Here is a 13018-nt window from a genome sequence, read left to right on the forward strand (position 1 = left end):
CACACGGCGCTTCAGCCTATCACCGGCCGCCGCGATGTCCCGCCTCGGCCAGTGATAGGCTGAAGCACCGTGTGACGTATCGGGCTAAAGGAAGTAGGAAGTAAACAGCCCGGCCGACCGATCAGCTGTTGCGGAGCGTCGGGGCAACATATGGAGGTAAGTGAAAGTTTGTCTTGTCTTTTTTTGCAGCCTGGGCAGGATGGAATAGAAAAAGTCTGTGCCGGACATCTCCTTTAATTCACTATCATAGTTGTGAAGCTTTCTGTATAGATGTATCCAATACTAAGCTGTTGGCTTAACCCCCAGGTATTACTACAGTATCCATCACCACGAAGGTACTGGGAAGAGTTGGTACCATTACACCCATAGCATAAAAAATGGTGCTCTTGGGTGGTATTAGGCTGGGAAGGACCAAAATAAATGGTGCTTCCCACCCAGGTATTAGGCTAGGTTCACACCACATTTTTGTTTCTATTACACTGCATGTGTTACAGTCCATTCAATTTTGTTGTATAGAAAAAACAAATGTAAGTCAATGGGAAACTGATTATGTTTGCATGGTGGCATACAGCAGCATCCCTTTTGTTTCTCAAAAATTTTTACTCACTAAACAGAGACAAAAAGGGTGTGTGAACCTAGTCATAATGTAGCCCATCCAGCGGCTTCTGTCCTGAGCACACTCGCCTCTGCTACATTATCATATATGAGCATACTCCCTTCTGCTATATTAACATATCAGAGTGCACTCACCTCTGCTGTATTAACATATCAGAGTGCACTCACCTCCGCAGAGCACACTCACCTCTGCCGTATTAACATAACAGAGCACACTCGCCTCTGCTACATTATCATATAAGAGCATACTCCCTTCTGCTATATTAACATATCAGAGTGCACTCACCTCTGCTGTATTAACATATCAGAGTGCACTCACCTCTGCAGAGCACACTCACCTCTGCCGTATTAACATAACAGAGCACACTCGCCTCTGCTACATTATCATATAAGAGCATACTCCCTTCAGCTATATTAACAAAACAGAGTGCACTCGCCTCTGCTGTATTAACATATCAGAGTGCACTCACCTCTGCTGTATGGCTGTATTAACATATCAGAGTGCACTCACCTCTGCTGTATTAACATATCAGAGTGCACTCACCTCTGCTGTATTAACATATCAGAGTGCACTCTCCTCTGCTGTTTAACATATCAGAGTGCACTCACCTCTGCTGTATTAACATATCAGAGTGCACTCACCTCTGCTGTATTAACATATCAGAGTGCACTCACCTCTGCTGTATTAACATATCAGAGTGCACACTCCTCTGCTGTATTAACATATCAGAGTGCACTCACCTCTGCTGTATTAACATATCAGAGTGCACTCACCTCTGCTGTATTAACATAGAGTGCACTCACCTCTGCTGTATTAACATATCAGAGTGCACTCACCTCTGCTGTATTAACATATCAGAGTGCACTCACCTCTGCTGTTTAACATATCAGAGTGCACTCACCTCTGCTGTATTAACATATCAGAGTGCACTCACCTCTGCTGTTTAACATATCAGAGTGCACTCACCTCTGCTGTTTAACATATCAGAGTGCACTCTCCTCTGCTGTATTAACATATCAGAGTGCACTCTCCTCTGCTGTATTAACATATCAGAGTGCACTCTCCTCTGCTGTATTAACATATCAGAGTGCACTCTCCTCTGCTGTATTAACATATCAGAGTGCACTCTCCTCTGCTGTATTAACATATCAGAGTGCACTCACCTCTGCTGTATTAACATATCAGAGTGCACACTCCTCTGCTGTATTAACATATCAGAGTGCACTCACCTCTGCTGTATTAACATATCAGAGTGCACTCACCTCTGCTGTATTAACATAGAGTGCACTCACCTCTGCTGTATTAACATATCAGAGTGCACTCACCTCTGCTGTATTAACATATCAGAGTGCACTCACCTCTGCTGTTTAACATATCAGAGTGCACTCACCTCTGCTGTATTAACATATCAGAGTGCACTCACCTCTGCTGTTTAACATATCAGAGTGCACTCTCCTCTGCTGTATTAACATATCAGAGTGCACTCTCCTCTGCTGTTTAACATATCAGAGTGCACTCACCTCTGCTGTATTAACATATCAGAGTGCACTCTCCTCTGCTGTATTAACATATCAGAGTGCACTCTTCTCTGCTGTATTAACATATCAGAGTGCACTCACCTCTGCTGTTTAACATATCAGAGTGCACTCTCCTCTGCTGTATTAACATATCAGAGTGCACTCTCCTCTGCTGTATTAACATATCAGAGTGCACTCACCTCTGCTGTATTAACATAGAGTGCACTCACCTCTGCTGTATTAACATATCAGAGTGCACTCACCTCTGCTGTATTAACATATCAGAGTGCACTCACCTCTGCTGTTTAACATATCAGAGTGCACTCACCTCTGCTGTATTAACATATCAGAGTGCACTCACCTCTGCTGTTTAACATATCAGAGTGCACTCTCCTCTGCTGTATTAACATATCAGAGTGCACTCTCCTCTGCTGTTTAACATATCAGAGTGCACTCACCTCTGCTGTATTAACATATCAGAGTGCACTCACCTCTGCTGTTTAACATATCAGAGTGCACTCTCCTCTGCTGTATTAACATATCAGAGTGCACTCTTCTCTGCTGTATTAACATATCAGAGTGCACTCACCTCTGCTGTTTAACATATCAGAGTGCACTCTCCTCTGCTGTATTAACATATCAGAGTGCACTCTCCTCTGCTGTATTAACATATCAGAGTGCACTCACCTCTGCTGTATTAACATATCAGAGTGCACTCACCTCTGCTGTATTAACATATCAGAGTGCACTCACCTCTGCTGTTTAACATATCAGAGTGCACTCTCCTCTGCTGTATTAACATATCAGAGTGCACTCTCCTCTGCTGTATTAACATATCAGAGTGCACTCACCTCTGCTACATCAATGTAGCAGAGGGCAGGCAGACAGCAGAGACTGGGTGTCAGTGCGCTCCCTCCTCTTCCCGCTCTTTATCTCGGCAGTGAGATGGAGAATGTGTCTATCAGTGCAGGACATTCCCTCCTCCCGCTCTGTGTAAAGTTTTGGGCAGCATCCTTCAGCCTGCGCTCCTTCTGCCGCTCTGCCTAAAGTTTTCTGTGAGATGAATCCCTCCTCCTCTCTGTATTAGAGATGGGAGACCAGGGGGGCTGTGGCACAGCAGATAGGAGGAAGAAGGTTCAGCCAATCAGCAATAGGCTGCTGCCTCAGCTGCATTGATGTGGTTTACCTCACAGCGTCCTATGATCTCACAGAAAACTTTACAACACCAGAGGCTTAACCCTTTGCTCAGCAGCTGTAGTTCCAGTGACGGTGGAGGCAGTGGCTCAGGGAGGGCGCTCAGGCTCTGCCTCTCCCCCGTTATTAAGCCGCCCCATGGTTTCTTCTCCCTGAGTTACAAGTGATGCTGTGGAGAGGCTGAGGAGCTCCATCCACTACCCAGGAGAGGGAGGAGGAGTGACAGCAGCAGGACCACACGGTAAGGACCCCAGGCTTCTCCTTTCTCTCCCCTTGCACTGTCCTCCTGTGTCTGGTAGCCGGAGCTCCTGGCGGAGCGCTGTGGAGAAACTTCCGAGCTGTTGTCAGGTTATTGAAGGTCACCTCACCGGCTGAGGCTGCTCAAGCAGTACCGGGGCTCCCCTCACAAGTGACGGCTGAGGAGCAACATCCTGGGCAGGGGCTCCTCAGCCAAGTGTTATCCCTGCTCAGGTGGCATGGGGCACGGGACCAACACCAAGGACTGGCCTAGGAGCTCACCCAGGAGGGGACCAGTTACATCCCTCACGTGGTAAGACACATGTACCCTACTGTACTGCCCCTGTGGATGTAGCTGAGGGCACAAGGTACCACTTCATAGTGGTAAAACACTTATACCCTACAGGTGCACACCAGATACCCCCTCATAGTGGTAAAACACTTATACCCTACAGGTGCACACCAGATACCCCCTCATAGTGGTAAAACACTTATACCCTACAGGTGCACACCAGATACCCCCTCATAGTGGTAAAACACTTATACCCTACAGGTGCACACCAGATACCCCCTCATAGTGGTAAAACACTTATACCCTACAGGTGCACACCAGATACCCCCTCATAGTAGTAAGACACCTGTATCCTATTGTATCCCCTGTGGACCAGGCTGAGGGCATCATGTTCTTCCCTGTGCCCTATTGTACCCCCCTCATAGTGATAAAACACTTTTACCCTCCTGTACCCCTATGAAACAAGCTTTAGATATAGCTACATATATATATATATATATATATATATATATATATATATATATATATGCAATGTATACTTTTCGAATATTTCTATTTGATATTGGGTATCCTTTTCTGTATGTGTGTGTTGTGTGTGTGTTTATATATATATATATATATATATATATATATATATATGTGCGTTTGTGTGAATATATATATCTATGTATATATATATATATATATATATATATATATATATCAGTGTTTTCCCACCAGGGTGCCTCCAGCTGTTTCAAAACTGTGTGTATATATATATATATATATGCGTGTGTGTGAATATATATATATATATCCATATCTATGTGTGTATATATATATATCAGTGTTTTCCAACCAGGATGCCTCCAGCTGTTGCAAAACTACAACTCACAGCATGCCCGGACAGCCGAAGGCTGTCCGGGCATGCTGGGAGTTGTAGTTTTGCAACAGCTGGAGGCACCCTGGTTGGAAAACACTGATATCTATAGATAGATACATACATATTCACACATGCACATGAACTGCACTTTAGTGTATTGGGTGATCTATCTATATACTGTACCTATATGCATACTGATTTCTATACTGTATTTTATATACTGTGCCTATATATCTAGCTACATGTATATATCTATGTTCCGTATATTTGGGTACTCCTCATAGCATGAAGCACTATTCTGCACTTTGCTGTCAGTTTGCCTTCCGTATATGAGCCGCATCAGTGTGAACAGTGTCAGGGGTGGTAAAGTTGATGCGCAGCCTCCAGCTCGGCGTATTTGTCTCCCTACGGAAGAGGCGACATCGGTGAGATCTCTGCAATTACTGAATTTTTAGTTTGAGGCGTCCTTTGCTGTGGAAATTCTTCTCTCTACTTGTATGACCTCCTTGGAAAGAATAATAGTGCTTTGCTATTGGAGAAAAAGGGAAGCAGTCACATAATAGAGTGACAGGCTGAAAGAAAGAGCAATTATACTTGGATTTGGCACGAAGCGTCAGCTAGCGTCTACTAGAAGGTACAATAGAGGAAAGGAGCAGGTAGAAGTGCAGCACTGCCTCTACCTGGGAACATTACAGGCTCCTTTCACTGGCCACATTAAAGTCTTAAGTAGACAAATAGACTTTGGGGGCCGGCTGGATCTCGCATGCCCCGGGCTTTGTGCACTAATACTAGATAATGACATTAATTTGATTTGCACACCTCGCTGCACATACTTCTCCGGTGATGGGGAGAGGAATCCTATCTGTGCCAGTCGGGTTACTCTCACAATGCCTGGCTTTCTTTATTCATGTGAAAAGTGGGACAAAATGACAAGAAAGGCAAAATCCAGAGTCAGAGCCGGGTCCTGATTTAGTTCAATAGATTGTGTGATGTCTGGAAACATTAAAAGCCCCTGTGGTTGCGCGCCCTGCTTCGCTGAATAACGCTTTCCATGTAGGGCGCTGCAAACAATAACTATCGATTCCAGAGAAATGCAATCCATACTTTTGTAGGGCAATACTAGTACAGCAGCCCAGGGACTGGTTATGTTTTTTTTTCTTTTCTTTGTCCTTTAAGAAACAAGAACGCTTCCATGTCTCCAGGGAATTCGCTGTCCCTATGGGTTCTCCAGGAAAACCAATTTGGAGCCATCAGCTCAGTCAAATACATACATGCCTAAGAACAAATTGACATATGCAGTATTTTCTCTCATCACATTCTGTCAGCAGACAAGGCTTCATGTGCTAGGAGGAAGAAAGTGCCTACAGATATTTGGGATCGCGCCTACCTTCTATTGTGTCAGAGCAGAAAATAAAAGGTGATTAAGAGGATTAGGTGGAAAGAAAAAAAAAATAGAAAAAAATAGTCATTAAGAACTTAGCCAAAGTTGATTTCTCACCGAAAGTGACTGTAGTTCCTCCCACATGGCTCCTATGGGACCGAACTAATGTTCCAGTCTGATTTCTCTTTGAAGCAAATGCCTATTCCCCTGGGAAATGTGATTCTCCTCTCTCTGCTCCAAGTCTGTTCCCATCAAAGGAGACCCTTTCATTTATTTGACTGCATTGGATGTGGGTTACTTCTAATTATGCCAGGACATGAGGATTTCTGCAGCATCTATTCACAGAATGTGTTTACTAGGCACTTACACGGTATTCTGAAGTTATCAGATTATGTTTTTTTTATTAGTCAGACATTGGAGAGCTTATTGTGTTGGCCAAGATGAGCCGCTGTAGCATCGACGTGTGCTTGTCTGCATACAGTACGCACAACGTATACAAGACCATTAGTCACTTGTGCTATTAAGAGAGCATTGCAGGCCAAAGTGGGACGCTTTCTCTTTTTTTTTTTAGCTTTTTCTATTTTTTTTTTCACAGTTCAAAAGGAGCCTTATCAGAACATGGGCTGCTCTGCTGGCAGGCGGCCAAATTAGTCAAATAGAGAGCTTTCAGAAATTAAACAGCTAGAGCTTGAAATGCTATTAGTTTGCCATTTACACTTTCCTATTTCCGTGCACTATTCAAGGGAAAACATGTGGCCATATTAGAATTAGGCAGAAAGTTCTGCATGGTGAATCAATATTCTTGCTGATTAAATGCAGGATTTGCCTTGCTATTGAACGGCAACTGTAGCATCTGAAATGTGTTCCAGCGCAGATAAAATTCAGACTGGGGGGAGTTGGTTCATTTACTTCTTGCTTAGTCATGATGCTATATTCTACAAGGTTTACAATAGCCTTAGAAATGGTAATATAGGTAGCTGGGGGTAGGTGTTACATTAATTCATATGAACATGTATCATACTAATGAATGCTGATGCCAGCTGCACCCAGCTCAAGGAATAGAGAAAAGAGCTGACATCCAGTTTTGTTACATGTTGTCCAGCGTCTCAATGTCTCCGGTCAGGCCAACAATTTATCTATTAAAGATAATGGCTTCCCTTTTTTTTTTCTTCTTTTATTTTCAGAGCTGCTTCAATCTGTGCTCCAGGTTTCAGAATGAAGCATAATGTATTTATTGCTCATGGGGCACTGGGGGCAAAGCCAGATGCTATACTTTCTCTTGCCCTGTTACCTGATCTCTGTGCCGGCCAAGTACAAGTAGCTTTGATCTATTTACCTTTCAGAAGAATATAATCTCGCCATGTGATTTAGATGCTGTTGAAGGAGCCCTGTACTGACGTAGAGGTGAGTTGCATGGTCTTCGGTCAGTGGGCCAGCAAATATATTGAACAAGAGCAGCTGCTTTCAAGATTTCAAGAAGAAACATCTTTATTTTTTTTAAAACAAAGGTAGAGCTGCGCTAAAAAGGTCATGGACATGACTGAGTGTACGCTGCATAAGGTGGCTCGCTCATCATACACGATGAGGGCTGGTGGCTACCATGACAAGATCACAGCATGCACTTTAAAGCTGCTTAATTCTGTTATCAGGATCTAATGTCTGCAGCTGGTCCACAGCTAGTGAGCAGGATGTTTGCTTCTCCAGTAGGTTTTATTTAGTACAATAGATGCATTGGCTCAGAAAAGGGTCACATTATTCTCTGTGATATTTAGTAAGAAATACATCTAGGTTTCAAGGTGAATCTAGAGGTGAAAGGGAAATAGACCCCATCTCCGGTAAGGCTTTGCTTAACATTCAGTCTTCCTGCACAGTGACTGCAGAGACTGATTCATCATGATGATTGTGGAGGATCAGTTCCTAGTAGCTGGAGAAAATACAGGGCTGGAGAAGGGAGGGCACTTCTGCTTCATCTGGAGGCTCGCTGATGGAAAGTAGTAATTTGAGGTTAGGATGCAGCACTCCTTTCCCACCATTCTAAATGTATCTGTGCCTGGCCAGGAGCAATGCTCATCACTTTATAACCAATTGGATGTATAGTGGTCAGCCCAACCTAAAAGAGCTCGTTTATATTCTGCTGACAATATAGGTCACTTTAATAAAACTATGAATGTTTCTCAGTGGAATAAAACAATGCAATGTCTTCAATGGAAGCAAAAGTGATAGGATTGTATCTGCCATATGTTGGTGTATTTTTTTGGAATTTAGTTAGATGCTGTATGGAATCTTTCAGTACACAGACAACAGCAGGTTTGGATTAAAGGAAAGATGTTTACTTTTGTTTTAAGGATTGCTACTTGTCTGGCTCCAGAATCAGCGTTTGGAGCTGTTTTTTTTTCCAGAAGCCCACGTTCTGTTTTCGCTTTATGAAGTATGCTGCTGCTGTTATAGAACTTCTTAATAACTCTAAAGTCTTCTATCAATAATTTACATACCATTATTTGTCCATCATTGTGGTGCTACAGGCCTTCAGAAGGGTTGATTTCAAAAGACCTCTACATAATTCTACTATGTCTTCTAAGGACTCTCAGGCGTACTGCAGGCCCAGACTACACAATGTTTTTCATGCTAAATCATTAATATTTATAGTGTTGATACAAGTTATCTGCTATTTTGAGTCCAAAGCATAGAATCTAGAGCTGCTCCTGCTGTGAAGTGAACCCAGAGAATTTGGATAATACACCAACGGTCTATTGATTTCAATGAGTTCCTTGTACAGCTTTATTTGATAGCTCATCTACTACTTTTCCTGATGGTAGAAGTACCAGAAGCTGAAACCCCCACATTTAGTTTTTCTCTGATCATAAATTATAATCTGTTCATATTTAGGGCTGCTGGGAATTAGAGAGGTTGCCCAAGATTAGGTGAAATAATCTGACCTTGACTCAGATATAGTGTCATTTGTCTCCAGTTGCTATACTCATATTCATAAAGTGGTGTTAGGTCAAAAGAAAAGCAGAACCTCTCCTTTATAATACTGGACAACCCCTTTGAATGTGTAATCCAGCAAGAATTTTTATTTCTCCTATATGCCCGGCTGCCAGAATAAAAATAACAAACTTTGACTTACTTTCCGCCACTCCCCCAGTGCTGCTGGAATCAGTCTCCCGTCCTCTGGCCCTGGTCTTTTAGTCAAAGTCTATTATTTGTATATTTAACATTTCCACACCTTTACACCTTCAAATCTGCTTTTCTCTGTGCATTGACATTTGCATTTTTATTTTCTATTCGGGGTTCTCCTTTTTCAAGTCTGCAGCTCTATTCATACTTTTACGTCTTCTGCAACTCAGTTTTTTTGCTGTCCATTAATAGGTTCCACTTTAGTTTCTGGGAGATATAAACAGATGAAACACGAACTGTAAAAAACAGCAATGTGAAAGCTCCTAAGCTAAGGGCACGTTCAGACCCTGAAGGACTGCTGCATGCTGCCTTTAAATATGCCTGCTTGGAGTGGCAATTCGCCACTATGAGCAGACACACTGAAGCAATGTGCGAGTCGCATGCGCGGTGTACTCGCATACCTCTCAGCCGCTCCCCTTGCTCCATGAGCTAGGCTGAGAGCGGCCGCGATATGCGAGTACACTGCGTATGCGTGCTGCGACTCGCACATCACAGTGTGTCTGCTCGTAGCGGCATATTGCTGCTCCGAGCAGGCACATCTAAAGGCACCATGTAGCGGTCCTTTAGCGGCGAATCCATATTGTAAAGTACGCTGTGGACCTGCCCGTATGAACGTACCCTAAAGGGGTACGCCAGTGGAAAACTATTTTTTTTAAATCAACTGGTGCAAGATAGTTAAATGAATGTGAAAATTACTTTTATTAAAAAATAGTAATCCTTCCAGTACTTATCAGCTGCGGTATACTACAGAGGAAGTGGAGCTGTTATTTTCAGTCTTACCACAGTGCTCTCTGCTGACCCCACTGTCCATGTCAGGAACTGTCCGGAGCAAGAGAGCTTTGCTATGTGGGTTTGCTTCTACTCTGAACAGTCCCTGACATGGACAGAGGTGTCAGCAGAGAGCACTGTGGTCAGACTGAAAAGTTAACTTCCTCTTTAGTATACAGCAGCTGATAAGTACTGGAAGGATTAGGATTTTTTAATAGAAGTAATTTAAAATCTATTTAAAGGAGAACTCCAGAATATAAAAATTGTCCTCCATACTGCCGTCAGTAAAAAAATAAAGATTTACATGCCTTCCTCCGATCCCCCGGGGCCGCAATCCTCTTCCTGGTTGCGGGTGGTTGGTGAGTCATACTGCGCTCAGCCAATCACCCGCCGCAGTGAAGTCCCGGCTCAGCCGGCGATAGGCTGAGCGGCAGTGTGATGTTTTCTGCCCTGGCAGCAGGTGTCGTGTAGTGAAGAATTTTGTGTCCTGAAGCGTTCTCACACTGCCGCTCAGCCTATTGCCGGCCGAGTCGGGACTTCACTGCGGCCGGTGATTGGCTGAGCGCAGTATGACTCGCCGACTACCAGCAACCAGGAAGAGGATCGTGGCGGAGAAAGGAGCCGGTTACCGGAGGCCCCGGTGGAGCGGAGGAAGGTATGTACCTGTTTATTTTTTTACTGCCGGCAGTATGAGGGACAATTTTTATATTCTGGAGTTCTCCTTTAACTTTCTGCAGTCAGTTGATATGAAAAAAAAATTTTTTTTCAAATGGAGTACCTCTTTAACATAATGTGACGATACACACTGAAAAAAATGTTGGCTGACCCTATAGACTTCCCTAACATACACATTTAATGTGTACCCACCATCCTGGAAGCAGATATCTGCAGTGAGAAAGAGACAGCTTTTGGATTTCAGCTTGTCAATCCATTTGTTCTCATAGGATATACATGGCTTATTCCCCTTTCTTATTTGAGAACACATGCACACTCGAGCAAGCTGGACATGCATGTGTATGGGGAGGGGATGGAAGGGAATCAGTTTGATCAACCATCAGCTAAATAAAGCTTGTGAAAATTTTAGATAATTGTAATAAAATATCAGTTTTTGGCTGAAACTACATGTTCATGACATAGTCATCTGATTACAATTGATCCTTTGCCACTATACACAAGCCCACTCTCTTCATAACTTTTACTTTTAAAAAGCTTTATTCTGACGTTCAATAAGATTTAAATGAGACCCTTGTTTACATGTATTTCTATTAAAGGGGTACTCTGGCCCAAAGGATAGGGGATAAGTTGTCTGACCGGGTTTTTTTTTTTCATTCTGCCCCACAAATATTTTTTTTCTGGTTTCGTCGTAGATTTTGTGGTATAATGATTGATGTCATTACAAAGTAAAATTGGTGGCACACAAAAAAAAAGCCCTCATATGGGTCTTTAGGTGGAAAATGAAAAGCGATAAGATTTTTAGAAGATGAGGAGGAAAAAACAAAAGTGCAAAAATGAAAAATGGGTTAAACTTTTTTTTTTTTTTATCAAACTAAGTTTGTTTAAAATTATTCTATTTTGACCACTATTACTTTCTAATTTTTCTATTTTCATGGCTGTATGAGGTGCAACTTTTTGATCACTTTCTATAAAATTTTTCTGGGTTGGGATGTGACCAAAAAGCAGACATTTTAGACTGTTTTTTTTATTTTTTTTATGCCATTCACTGTATGGGATGATTAACATTATATTTTAATAGTTTGGATATTTATGCACATGACAATACAAAATATCCAAATATGTTTATTTTTACACTTTTTTTTGTAAAGTGGCAAAAGGGGAGGGGCTTATATATTTTTTTACTAACTTTACTTTTTATGTCCCCATAGGGGACTATCTATAGCAATAATTAGATTGTTATTACTGATCAATGTATTTCCTCTCCTGGTTCATCTCCTCCAGCCCCTCTCCTCTTCATAGACTTGTATGGCAGTGTTTTTAAAGAGGTACTCCGGTGCTTAGACATCTTATCTCCTATCCAAAGGATAGGGGATAAGATGCCTGATTGTGGGGTCCTTCCACTGAGAACCCCCGTGATCTTGCACGCAGCACCCCAGTTAAATTCAGTCCCTGGAGCATGTTCGCTCCGGGTCTGATTACCGGCGACCACGGGGAAGTCACGCTTCTGTCCCCATGTGACGTCACGCTCCGCCCCTCAATGCAAGCCTATGGGAGGGGGCGTGATGTGGTCGCCGGTAATCAGAACATGCTCCGGGGACTGATTTTAACTGGGGTGCTGCATGCAAGACCACGGGGGTCCCCAGCGGCGAGACCCCCGCAGTCAGGCATCTTATCCCCTATCCTTTGTATAGGAGATAAGATGTCTAAGCTCCGGAGTACCCCTTTAAAGGGGTTATCCACTATAAGGTGATTTTAGTACGTACCTGGCAGGCAGTAATGGACATGCTTAGGAAGGATCTGCACTTGTCTTGGGGCTAAATGGCTATGTCATGAGATTACCATTATACTGTGGCTAGCGTTTTGTGAACTGGTATTTCCTGTTTGACTTTTCTTTTTTTGACTGCAAATCCCATAATTCCATTTTCCTCCCTCCCACACATCAGCCACCCCACCCATTGAAATATAAATGAGCTGCATCCATTCAAAAGACCTGTGGTTTTCAATCAGGGTGCCAACAGCTGTTGCATTAGTTGCAGTTGATCCCACCAAGCGATCCCTCCACCCATTGAAGCAGACAGGCTCCCTGTCATCAGCCGACTAGTGAGTCAGGTCTCGGCCGCATTGCAACCTGGAAAAAAATCAGAGACAACAGTAATTTTGTATGCTGTTAAAAATAAATATTGGGGTGAAAATCAAATAAGAATTGTGAGAAAACAGTCACACACAGGTACAGACACTATATTATTAACTACACTAACTTTACAGCCCCTGTAGCATAGTCAAATAAAGAAAATTCCTG

The 13018-nt window shown here is 42.9% G+C and overlaps 1 protein-coding gene across 4 annotated transcripts in view; it reads left to right on the forward strand.

Moving 5' to 3' along the window:
• The first annotated feature begins 3322 nt into the window (after positions 1-3322).
• LOC130273722 (cadherin-6-like) overlaps positions 3323-13018 on the forward strand; it is a 445459-nt gene continuing 435763 nt past the window's right edge. For 2 of the 4 annotated variants that reach the window (XM_056520967.1, XM_056520970.1), the window contains exon 1: positions 3323-3568. The gene's annotated coding sequence lies outside the window, so the exon portion shown is untranslated. Of the gene's footprint in view, positions 3569-3600; positions 3878-13018 lie in introns of those variants that run through there. The other 2 variants (XM_056520971.1, XM_056520968.1) reach the window with 2 other exon arrangements.

Source organism: Hyla sarda, chromosome 5 (genome assembly GCF_029499605.1).
Source record: "Hyla sarda isolate aHylSar1 chromosome 5, aHylSar1.hap1, whole genome shotgun sequence".
NCBI classification, from domain to species: Eukaryota; Metazoa; Chordata; class Amphibia; order Anura; family Hylidae; genus Hyla; species Hyla sarda.